Source organism: Gossypium arboreum, chromosome 10 (genome assembly GCF_025698485.1).
Source record: "Gossypium arboreum isolate Shixiya-1 chromosome 10, ASM2569848v2, whole genome shotgun sequence".
Classification (NCBI taxonomy): domain Eukaryota; kingdom Viridiplantae; phylum Streptophyta; class Magnoliopsida; order Malvales; family Malvaceae; genus Gossypium; species Gossypium arboreum.
Window position 1 is genome coordinate 64,455,328 of NC_069079.1, and position 13,347 is coordinate 64,468,674.

The following is a 13,347-nucleotide window of genomic DNA, read 5'->3' on the forward strand; positions in this document are numbered from 1 at the left end:
TATTTATGCTAAATCACTTAATTTGTAAAATAATATTAACAAATTGATAAATAAAAACAATATAATTGAGAAGTGATGAAAAATTAAGTATACAAAACTAAATGCAATGATCCCTAATGCAGTTTATCCTAAGTATGCAAACTATATGAATGAGATAGATTTTAGCAAAATTTAAACACAATTTACAACAATTATAACATAAATAAACTAGGACAATTACTTTAATTAAACTCAATTTATTATCATCATGATTAATATTATTCAGAAAAACATTCCATGGCAACTCAATCTTTCATGAGTTTGGAGACCACGTTAGGTCCTTTCAAAATCCTTTACCTAGTAAATACGCATTTTATTGATCCTTATTTACTAAGGATTTCTTAGTATTTGTGCGAGGTAACAGGGACATGTTAGGTTTGAAATAGTTTAATCACACAAATCTAAAAACTATGCAAATAATAGAGCCGGTTAGGCTTGTTATGCAACTTGCAATTTAATCGGGTTAGGATCTAAATTGAGCATGCACATTTCAATTATGCATCCACTTGCTGTCATCTGGTTAGGATCGCTCAGCTAATTCAGGTGCATTTCAATCACGTATGAACGAAATACAGACTTGATTTTAATTGAAAACATGATCGATTAAGGCACAAACATTATAAGCATGAATCTAATAAATATTATTTAATCAAAGCAATCATCCTAGCTTAAATAAAATTAAGCTAACATTGTTGTAAACAAACATAGAACACATAGCAAACATCTTTAAATTAAATTAAAGAAAAGAAATGTTAAACCCAATTCGGAGTGACTGTCACCCAAGACTCTGACTGACGAGGCTCCTTCGTTCTTTTGCTTCTCTTTTTTGCTGATGGCTCTCCAAGGTGCCGACCATACTAAAATATTTATGAAAAGATGATGATAGGTGTAGGGAGAAAAGAAGGATGCTAAGAGAATTTAGAGAGGAGAGAATGATGAATGATGAGGGATGAGTAGAAATGTGAGAATGAGGTCTTATTTATAGGTGAGGAGTGGGGGATAGTTTACTAAAAATAGGAGTTTTCATCTTTTGAAGCATCTTCCATGGGTGGCCAGCCATAAATTGAGGAAGTTGAGCTGATTTTTTCTTGATTTTTGGTCAATTTGAGTGCCACGACAACTCAGGAATGAGACTCGATCAAGTGAAAATCTTTAGGTAAATCTCTAATTTCTTCAACTTTTCAAGGACCTTGTGCAATTAAACCAAAAAGTGGTTTATAGAAAGCCATGTGCAGTCAAATTTTGGGCTAACTTGGTCCCCAATTTGGACGGTTTTATAATCTAACAAAGCTATTAGATCTGTACAGAATAAATCAACAAGTTAGAGGACCAAAGAATAAAATTTGTCCAATTTAATTAATTAATTTAAAGCCCAAATTATTAGTGAAATATTTTAAAATGAATTATTAAATATAATTTTATATTTTATAATTTAATTTAATCATGAATGACCCACTTTATGACTTAAAAAATATAATATGTTCAAATTAATATAAAATAAGCCATTTATTGCATGAAAACTATATAATAAAGCATAAAATCACATTTTAATAATTTTTATGTCCTAATTTCATATTTTCACATATTTCATTAATTTATTAAATAAATACTTAGTTTTAACAACAAAATTAAGTAAAAAGGTGATAAATTACATAGGAAAAATCCTATATATTTTTTCGTTTATGCATCCCCAAACTTAAATCATTGCTCATCCCGAGTAATGTTTATGCACAGCAAAAGGTCTTGCTAAGGAAAAATTGTAAGTAGCATCAACCTTTGTCTCATAATCATGCATTAATAACTTCATGCTCATCAATCTTCTTTATTAACAAGTAATTCATATGGAAACATTCCTTAAAAATATACTAAGCTTCAAAATATACCAACATGAATCATAGTTTGCATGTATGTCATAGCCATAGATAACATTCTTCATTGAACATAATTTCCTATCAATCAAGCAAACAATCATAAGGCTTATTTATGATCTTCATATGTTGAACTTAGGACTTCCTCTCCACTAATGTAGGTGACATAATCATCAAATCAATAGGTATTTTATAAGGTTGTAATTGGGCTCGGTTAAAGGTAGAGATTTTAAGAGATGGGACATTTTGGTTTTAAAAATCTTAACCTTTAACTTTGTCTTGGTTTTCTCGTAATCCAACCTTTTTCTTTAAGTGAACCTTTGGAACACTCCAAACTTATTTTGAACTCAAGCTCATACATTTTTCCTTTTTGGAGACTGAGCAAGCCTTTTTTTTTTAAGCATGAGCACATACATCTTTATGAAAACTTCCTCAAATGTTGATTACCAAGACAACTTTAGTTACGATAGGTGCACAAATTTGGGATAACTTTAAAAGATGGTAATGTGACTTATAATGTAGGTTCATTGCAATAAATAGGCCTTTAAGCTCAAAATTTTAATTTCAAGGGTCAAATATCATCAGGTTGGCTTGAAAAGGCTTAAACGATCCAAAGAAATAGTGCCTATATCATTTTAGATTTTTATGTCCCCTAGTATTTCGCTTCAAAAAAGTTACTAAGTCAATTCTAAAGATATAAACCTTTACGCATGTCTAATTTCAAAAGAAACTAAGTTTTCATAGCAAATATTACTAAGGCTAAGGTCATACAAGCATTCCATTCTTCATGATGACATAATTTCACTCAAATAAAATCATCGTTCATACTTGCAACAAACTATCTCATTAACAAAAAATATCTCTAAACATTCATTTATTAAAACATACTCATGAAAGAAATGATTGAAACATAGTTGAAAAGTTTTAAAATTTTGAGTAATTTATTTGCCTTACCCCCTTTAAAAAGAAGCAATGTCCTTATTGTAAGAACAAAGTAATGAATGAAAACTGAACACCAGGTAGGGTTGCAAAGAAAGAGAGGTGATTCATTAAGACTACTTAAATACCAAGTCTTTCCTAATAACCCAATCCTAGACATGTTTATTCCTATTGCCACATCACTTGATAAGGAACTGAACAGTCCTAAACCAATTGAAGATCTGAAAACCTTGAACCAAGGGTTGAGCCAGAAGAAGAACCAGACAAGCTAAGTGTTGAACCTGAATCTGCAACTCCTATGCTGACTTCTGCAAATGCTTCAAAGAATTGGAGTTGTCAATTTTGATGGATATGTGCAAGTTCATGCACAATCAAAAACAAACTTACTGGAAATATGCAAAAGTTAGAGATGACTCAATTCGAAATTATTTTAAGAACATCTCTAATACTTTTGTTCCTGAGTTCCCAAATGCTATATTTGAGACATGGAAGGAGGATACTGATGATGCAAGTGGAGTTGGAACTGAAAAAGATAAAGGGAATGAGTCAAGAAAATAAAAGGGGGACTCCTGTCATATTATTTATTTATTTTTAGGTCCTTAGGAATTTATTTCTTTCGTAACTAGGATTTAATTTCTACAGAATAAAACATAGCAAGCATTTCCTCTTTGGTGTATGTAACTGAATTAGCTTCAGTCTCAGTTTCATCTGTTAACTCCTTGGTATCTGGCTCAGTTGGCTCTTCTTGCTCGCCTTGATTCAGCTCATGCACCCTCTCTACTAATCGTTCAAGATCATAATTTGTAATGCATCCTTGAACATATCGCCTTTATAGATTTGCTTGTGTTTTAACTTTGGCCCTTAAGCAAAGTGAAGTGATTAATGATGGGAAATAAGCACATCCTGCCTTCTTTTTAGCACAATCATGAATCTCCTTGAGAATAATTTTCCCAACAGTAATGGACTTTTCTGTTAAGATTGCATACAACAAGAGCATCCGTTCCATCGAGATGGTGGAACTAAGTGTAACACCCCAAACCCAGCTTAGACGATATGGCCGAATCTGGTAATGTCACATTGAAGTGTTTATTGCAAAGTATAATCTCGTTGAAAAACGCGTTCTTTATTTAACATCTTTATGTGACCTTATGATACATTTATTCATTTTCAAAATCTAACTCGTTTTTCAAAAGTGAATCATATTAAGTTGTTATTAAATTTAAAACATTAATTCTTGAGGAAGCTTTTACAACATGTTACGTGAACGTGGTGTTTTGAAAAATGTTTGTATTTTTAAGAACCTGTATCCTACTACTAGCAGAAATAAATCAAAATAAATAAAACCTCAAAATTAAAGGTTAAAAATTATAAAGGCCTTATTACAAAAACAAATTACCCCAAATAAAACTACTTATAATTTAAACCCAATAAGAAAGTCCGTGCAGTTGTGTGGCCACCTTTGGGTCCCTTGTAGCACCAACTCGCCTAAGCTTGGGAATTACCTGTACAGATAAACAGATGGGTGAGTTATGGAAACTCAGTGTGTAATCCCATATCAACGCCAAATAGTAAGCATAAACACTCTGAGCCTAAGCCCAATTCAGTAACAGTTCAGTTTCAGTTAGGGCCTTAGCCCATTTCATTGTCAGTAACAATACAGATATGCAATCAGAAATCCTACCCAACCAACCTCTACACTCCACTCCGTCCAGCCCTACACTCCATGTGAGGATAAAATAAACCTACCCATCCCTACACTCCAAAATAGCACTGGTCGCGGCACTAAACAGTAATTGCAGCAGAGCTGCCAGTACAGTACACTTCCTCCAATCATAATAACCCCTCCCCATGCAACATATCATGTATGTATGCAATATATATAAAATGGCATGCTCAATCAGTCATACATCTCATAAGGGCATAATAGTCATTAATCAATTTGGGGTCTAGGTATACCTACTGACCCAACACTAGGTCCACAGTCGTCTCGGGTGACCTGTGCAACCTTTAGCAGTCAAACAGTAGAAATGGGCCCATCGCCCATATCGCGGGCCCATGTGGGCCCACATGCCCGTGTGGCCCACGAAGCCTAAAAGTGGCCTTGGTCGTGTGGATTGCACAGCTTGTCCCAATATTCACCACACGTTTGTGTGGTTTACCTGAGTGGAGCCCACATGCTCGTGGGGCCTATACGGCCCAAAATGGTCCAAAACGGCCTGGGCCCATGAAATCACTCATGGATGGCCTCAACGTTCATATGCCCTTGTTTAGGCATTCGAACTACCACACAAGTGAGCACACACCCGTGTGGTGTTGTCGTCACTTATTTTGGCTTTTGCCGATTTACGAATAGAGACAGTGTTTTTACATACATTGTTCTAAAAAACTCGCGAATAGCCCATGAGCACCAAAACCTACATTCAACCAGGTCATTCAATTATTCATTTGACTATAGGGTTAACGAACCCTCCTTATAATTATCCCAAAACATTCATTAATACTTGCCGTGATTTACTGAATGTGGCTTAGCCCACTAAAAATGTCGTAAGAGATCGCTTACAACCCTTAAAGACTACCTACATTCCGATCGCAACTTGTTAACTATTACCATACATGCAAGTAATTTGAACCAAGTGTATAGCAACTAACCGAATGTGAAAACTTAGAATAGGAGACGAAATTGATTAGCCTACCTCCAAAAACACATGCTTGGACTGAGGCACAAGATGTAACAATCACACCCCTAGCAATAATCAGCAGAGAAAAGAAATTATTAGATGAAAGGCTATCACGGCATAAAGTAAAAGAAAGAGAAAGAGAAACTAACTAAATAGTTATAGTTACCACCGAAATTGACAGTGAGCAATGAAGAATTGGTATAGTAAGGGTGAAAGAAGAAGTAGATTCGGTCAAGAAGAAACTGATTGAGGGTGAGGGAAGGTAGGAGGAAGCAATCAAGAAGAAACCAATAGAGAAAGAGAGGAGAAGAGGAGAATCGACCAACAAAAAGTCAAAAGAATTTGAGAGAGGTGGAAGAGGAGTATTTGGCCAAAATCAAAAGGAAGCAAGGGGAATAATGATTGCTAAAGAAGTAAGGTAAAGAGCAAAGTCGGTCAGTTGGGCACTGAAAATGAAGTGAAAGAAACCGAAATAGGCAAATTGAGAGATACTCGAAAGACTTCTAGCAACAGTAGGCCTCCAAAATAGAAAAATGAAAAGAAACAAAATGAATTGTCACCAACCGAAAAGAAAGGACAACTCACCAAAGCTGAATTCCCCTTGGTTAGAGTACCAATTCGGCAACAACTCTTCCACTACCTTGACATCCCAAATTTTCCTCCTAAAATCTCTCCATCAAATCTCCTCAACCACCAATTTTAAACTCCACCCACTCAACAGTGTTTCGGTCAACCTCTACTACCCATACGGCAAGAGAGAGAAAAAAAACACTCCACTGCGCCCACCAGGACTCGAACCTCAATCCTCAGGCCTAGGTAACACACCACTTATCCTGTAGATCGGTAAGCCCTTTCTGTCATGTTTCACCCATTTTTATTTAAAAGCCTACTGCCTAGAGACAGTGTTTATTCCTTTTAAAACAAAACTATTGTGCAAGCTAAGTCTTGAACCCAAGACTTCTCAGACACTTCCCAGAGCACTCAACCACTGAAACAGATACACAGTTGTGTCAGTTTCTTGCACAATTAAACATTTATGTGCTGCCTCTTAACTGTTCCCATGCTCAAGACCTAATACTTCTAGGCCCAAAATTCGGGGCATTATAATTCACAATTCACCTCTCCTTAAAGAAATTTAGTCCCTAAAATTTCCAACTATAAAATCAGTCGCATAATATAGACTACACCACTATGTTCCCGCTGCGCACTCTAATTCTAAAACACTACCACATTTAACTTGAATATTTTCGGTACAGTCTATAAATAGACTGGATAATACGTCAATCCAATACTCGGCCATGTTAGAGGCGACACCAATGACATTCCCCCTGAAGAGCTCAACTCCATTGGACTAGAGTCATTCTGTAACTGACCCTCGGCCCCTAGATCCAGTATTAGGTCTAACAACCCTCTACAAAATCTACAACATAGCTTGGAACAGTGCGTTGTCCCCAGTTGCAGGATCAAGAGATCGAGTACCTCTGGTGCTCATTATCGAATTACGTTTTATCTTGAATTAACAGATTTATGTAGATCAGTTTACAGTTCTAGTTGTTTATTAAGAGATATATTATAGAGACAGTATCAAAAGTATAGAGTTTTATTTTCGCACAACGCAGTGTTTGTTGGTGTCTACCGGTTTCTCTACAGTTTCAGTATACACTACTAAAGGGTTTACAGTACGGTATACTACCTACAGTAGTCTTAGTAATCCTACCTATGACAGTTTCAGTCAAAATCAAAATATAGTTTTCAAGGGGAACTTATAGGATCAGTGCGGAGACTCGGGCACCACATATTCAGTAAAAACATTTCAAAATACCTCCAAATCATTTGGGACAGTTCTTTTTGAAAATTTCAAGTTTTAGAAGAAACCCAAATCCACAGTCAAATTTTACAACCTGGCTCTGATACCACTAAATATAACACCCCAAATCCAGCCTGGATGTTATGGCCGAATCTGGCGATGTCACATTGAAGTGTTTTTTACAAAGTATAATCTCGTTGAAAAATTCATTCTTTATTTAACCTCTTTATGTGACCTTAAGATACGTTTATTCATTTTCAAAATTTAAGTCGTTTGTCAAAAGTGAATCATATTAAGTTGTTATTAATTTTAAAACATTAATTCTTGTGGAAGCTTTTAAAACATGTTGTGTAAACGTGGTGTTTTGAAAAACATTTGTATTTTTGAAAACCCGCATCCTACTACTAGCAGAAATAAATAAAAATAAATAAAGACCCCAAAATTAAAGGTTAAAAATTATAGAGGCCTTATTACAAAAACAAATTACCCAAAAAAAAACTACTTATAATTTAAACACAATTAGAAAGTCCGTGCAGTTGTGTGGCCACCTTTGGGTCTCTCGCGGCACCGACCCGCCTAAGCCTGGGGATTACCTATACAAATAAACAGATGGGTGAGTTATGGAAACTCAGTGTGTAATTCTATATCAACACCAAATAGTGAGCACAAACAGTCTAGGCCTAGGCCCAATTCAGTAACAGTTCAGTTTCAGTTAGAGCCTTAGCCCATTATAGTATCAGTATCAGTATGGTCTTTAGCCTATTTCAGTATCGGTAACAACATAGATATGTAATCAGAAATCCTCCCAAACCAGCCTCTACACTCCACTCCGTCCGGCCCTACATTCCATATGGGGATAAAATCAACCCACCCATCCCTACACTCCAAAATAGCCCCGGTTGCGGCACTAAACAGTAATTGTAACAGAGCTGGCAGTATAGTATACTTCTTCTAATCATAATAACCCATCCCTATGCAACATATCATAATATAATGCATGTATGTAATATATTTAAAATGGCATGCTCAATCAGTCATACATTACATAAGTGCATAATAGTCATTTATCAATTTGGGGTCTAGGTATACCTACCGACCCAACACTAGGTCTACAGTCGTCTCGGACGACCCAGGCAACCTTTAGCATTCAAACAGGGGAATGGGCCCATGGCCCATATTGTGGGCCCATATTGTGAGCCCAAGTAGGCCCACACACCCGTGTTGCCCACAAAGCCCAAAAATGGCCTTGGCCGTGTGGATTATATAGCCTGGCCCAATATTCACCAACGTTTGTGTGGTTTACCGGAGTGGGTCCCACGTGCCTGTGTAGCCCACATGACCCAGTTAAGCCCAAAATGGCCTCGGCCCATGAAATCGCTCATGGATGGCCTTAACGTTCATACACCGTTGTTTAAGCATTCGACTACCACACGAGTGAGCGCACACCCGTGTGGTGTTGTCAGCACTTATCTTGGCTTTTGCCGATTTATGAATAGAGACAGTGTTTTTGCATACTTTGTTCTTGAAAACATGCAAATAGCCCATGAGCACCAAAACCTACATTCAATCAGGTCATTCAGTTACTCATTTGACAATAGTGTTAACAACCCCTCCTCATACTTATCCCAAAACATTCATTAATACCTGTCTTGATTGACCGAATATGGCTTAGCCCACTAAGAAAGTCACAAGAGATCGCTTACAACCCTTAAAGACTACCTGCATTCCAATTGCAACTTGTTAACTATTGCCATACACGCAAGTAATTTGAACCAAGTGTATAGTAACTTACCAAATGTGAAAACCTAGAATAGGAGACGGAAGTGATCGGCCTACCCCTAAAAACACACTCTTGAACCGAGGCACAAGATGTAACAATCGCAAGCCTAGTAGTAATTGGAAGAGAAAATAAGTTATTAGATAGAAGGCAATCACAGTAGAGAGTGAAAGAAAGAGAAAGAGAAAGTAATCGAATAGTTGTAATTACCACCGAAATCGATAGAGAGCAATGAAGAATCAGCACAGTAAGAGTGAAAGAAGAAGTAGTATTCGGTCAAGAAGAAACCAATTGAGGGTGAGGGAGGGTAGGAGGAATCGATCAAAAAGGAACCAATTGAGAGAGAGAGGAGAAGAGGAGTATTGGCTAACAAAATGTCGAAAGAAATTGAAAGAGGGGGAAGGGGAGTATTCGTCCAAAATCAAAAGGAGACAAGGGAAAAATGATTGCTAAAGAAGTAAGGTAAAGAGCAAAGTCGGTCAGTTGGGCACTGAAAATGAAGTGAAAGAAATCGAAATAGGCAGATTGAGAGATACTCGAAAGACTTCTAGCAACAGTCAGCCTCCAAATAGAAAAATGAAAAGAACCAAAATGAATTGTCAGCAACTAAAAAGCATAGAGAACTCACAAAAGCCGAATTCCTCTTGGTTAGAGTACTAATTCGGCAACAACTCTTCCACTACCTCAAATCCCAAATTTTCCTTCTAAAATCTCTCCATCAAATCTCCTCAACCACCAATTTCAAACTCCACTCACTCAGCAGTGTTTCCGTCAACCTCTACTACCCATACAGCGAGAGCGGCAAAATAAAACAATCTACTGAACCAGGACTCGAACCTCAGTCCATAGGCATAGGTAACACGCCACTTATCCCCTAGACCGACAAGCCCTTTTTGTCATGTTTCACCCATTTTTATTTAAAAGCCTACTGGCTAGAGATAGTGTTTATTCCTTTAAAAATAAAACTTTTGTGCAAGCCAAGGCTTGAACCCAAGACTTCTCATACACTTCCCAGAGCACTTAACCACTGAAACAGATACACAGTTATGTCACTTTCTTGCACAATTAAACATTTATGTGCAGTATCCTAGCTGTTCCCATGCTCAAGACCTAATACTTTCAGGCCCAAAATTAGGGACGTTACAATTCACCTTTCCTTAAAGAAATTTCGTCCTTGAAATTTCTAATTATCAGATCAGTAGCATAACATAGACTACAGCACTACGTTCCCGCTGTGCACTCTAGTTCCAAAACACTACCACATTTAACTTGATTGTTTTCAGTACAGTCTATAAATAGACTGGGACAATACGTCAATCCAATACTCGGCCACGTTAGAGGTGACACCAGTGACACTCTCCCTAAAGAGCTCAACTCCATTGGACTGGAGTTGTTCTATAACTGACCCTCAGCCCGCAAATCCAGTATTGGGTCCAACAACCCTCTAAAATCTGTAACATAGCTGGAATAGCGCGTCGTCCCCAGCCGCATGATCAAGAGACCCAGACCTCTAGTGCTCATTATTGAATTGTGTTTTATGTTGAATTAACAGTTTTATGCAGATCAGTTTACAGTTCCAGTTGTTTATTAACAAATATATTATGGAGACAGTATCAAAAGTATAGAGTTTTATTTTTGCACAACGCAGTGTCTGTTGCTGTCTATCGATTTCTCTACAGTTTCAGTATACACTACTAAAGAGTTTACAGTATGGTATACTACCTACAGTAGTCTTACTAGTCCTATCTATGGTAGTTTCAGTAAAAGTCAAAATACAATTTTCTGGAAGAACTTACAGGATCGACGCGGAGACTCGGTGCACCACACATTCAGTAAAAACATTTCAAAATACCTCCAAATCATTTGGAATAGTTTTTTTTGAAAATTCCAAGTTTTAGAAGAAACCCAAATCCACAGTCGAATTTTACAACCTGGCTCTAATACCACTAATGTAACACCCCAAATCCAACCTGGACATTATGGCCGAATCTAGCGATGTCATATTGTAAAGTTTTTCGTAAAGTATAATCTCGTTGAAAAACTCGTTCCTTATTTAACCTCTTTATGTGACCTTAAGATATGTTTATTCATTTTCAAAATCTAAGTTTGTTTGTCAAAAGTGAATCATATTAAGCTGTTATTAATTTTAAAATATTAATTCTTGTGGAAGCTTTTAAAACATGTTGCGTGAACGTGGTGTTTTGAAAAACGTTTGTAATTTTTAAAACCTGTATCCTACTACTAGCGGAAATAAATCAAAATAAATAAAACCCCAAAATTAAAGGTTAAAAATTATGGAGGCCTTATTATAAAAACAAATTACCCCAAATAAAACTACTTATAATTTAAACCTAATAAGAAAGTCTGTGCAATTGTGTAGCCACCTTTGTGTCTCTCGTAGCACTGACCTGCCTAAGCCTGGAGATTACCTAGACAGATAAACAGATGGGTGAGTTATGGAAACTCAGTGTGTAATCCCATATCAACACCAAATAGTAAGCATAAACACTTTGGGCCTAAGCCCAATTCATAAACAGTTCAGTTTCAATTAGTGCCTTAGCCCATTATAGTATCAGTATCATTATGGGCCTTAGCCCATTTCAGTGTTGGTAATAATGCAGATATGCAATCAAAAATCCTACCCAACCAGCCTCTACACTCCACTCCGTCCAGTCCTACACTCCATGTGGGGATAAAATCAACCCACCCATCCCTACACTCCAAAATAGCACCAGTTGCGGAACTAAACAGTAATTGCAGCAGAGCTGCCAGTACAATATACTTCCTCCAATCATAGTAACCCATCCCATGCAACATATCATAATATCATGCATGGATGCAATATATATAAAATGGCATTCTCAATCAATTATACATCTCATAAGAGCATAATAGTCATTTATCAATTTAGGGTCTAGGTATACCTATAGACCCAACAGTAGGCCCACAGTCATCTCGAGCGACCCGTGTAACCTTTAGCAGCCAAATTGTAGAAATGGGTCCACAACCCATATTACGGCCCTATCTGGGCCCACCTGCTCATGTATCCCACGAAGCCTAGAAATGGCCTTGGCCGTGTGGATTACACAGCTTGGCCCAATATTCACCACACGTCTATGTGGTTTACCCAAGGGGGCCCACATGCTCGTAGGGCCCACACGGCCCAGTTCAGCCCAAAATGGTCCAAAATAGCCTCGGCCCATGAAATTGCTCATGGATGGCCTCAAGGTTCATACGCCCTTGTTTAGGCATTCGGACTACCTCACGAGTGAGCGCACATCAGTGTGGTTTTTCGGCACTTATCTTGGCTTTTGCTGATTTACGAAATAGAGATAGTGTTTTTACACACCTTGTTCTCGAAAACGTGCGAATAGCCCACAAGCACCAAAACCTACATTCAATCAGGTCATTCAATTACTCAGTTGGCAATAGGGTTAACAACCCCTCCCCATAATTATCCCAAAACACTCATTAATATCTGCCTTGATTGACCGAATGTGGCTTAGCCCACTAAAAACATAGCAAGAGATCGCTTACAACCCTTAAAGACTACCTGCATTCCAATTGCAACTTGTTAACTATTACCATATACACAAGTAATTTGAACTAAGTGTGTAGCAACTTACCAAATGCAAAAACCTAGAATAAGAGACGGAAGTGATCGGCCTACCCCCAAAAACACACGCTTGAACCAAGGCACAAGATGTAACAATCGTACCCCTAGTAATAATTGACAGAGAAAAGAAATTGTTAGATGGAAGGCTATCACGGCAGAGAGTGAAATAAAGAGAAGGAGAAAGTAACCGAATAGTTGTAGTTACCACCGAAATTGACAGAGAGCAATGAAGAATCGCACAGTAAGGGTGAAAGAAGAAGTAGTATTTGGTCGAGAAGAAACCGATTGAGGGTGAGGGAGGGTAGGAGGAATCGATCAAGAAGAAAGTAATTAAGAGAGAGAAGAGAAGAGGAGAAACAGCCAATAAAAAGTCGAAAGAATTTGAGAGACGGGGAAGGGGAGTATTCGGCCAAAACCGAAAGGAAGCAATGGAAAAAATGATTTCTAAAGAAGTAAGGTAAAGAGCAAAGTCAGGCAGTTGGGCACTGAAAATGAAGTGAAAAAAACCAAAATAGGCAGATTGAGAGATACTTGAAAGACCTCTAGCAACAGTCGACCTCCAAAATAGAAAAATGAAAAGAACCAAAATGAATTGTCAGCAACCAAAAAGGAGAAAGAACTCA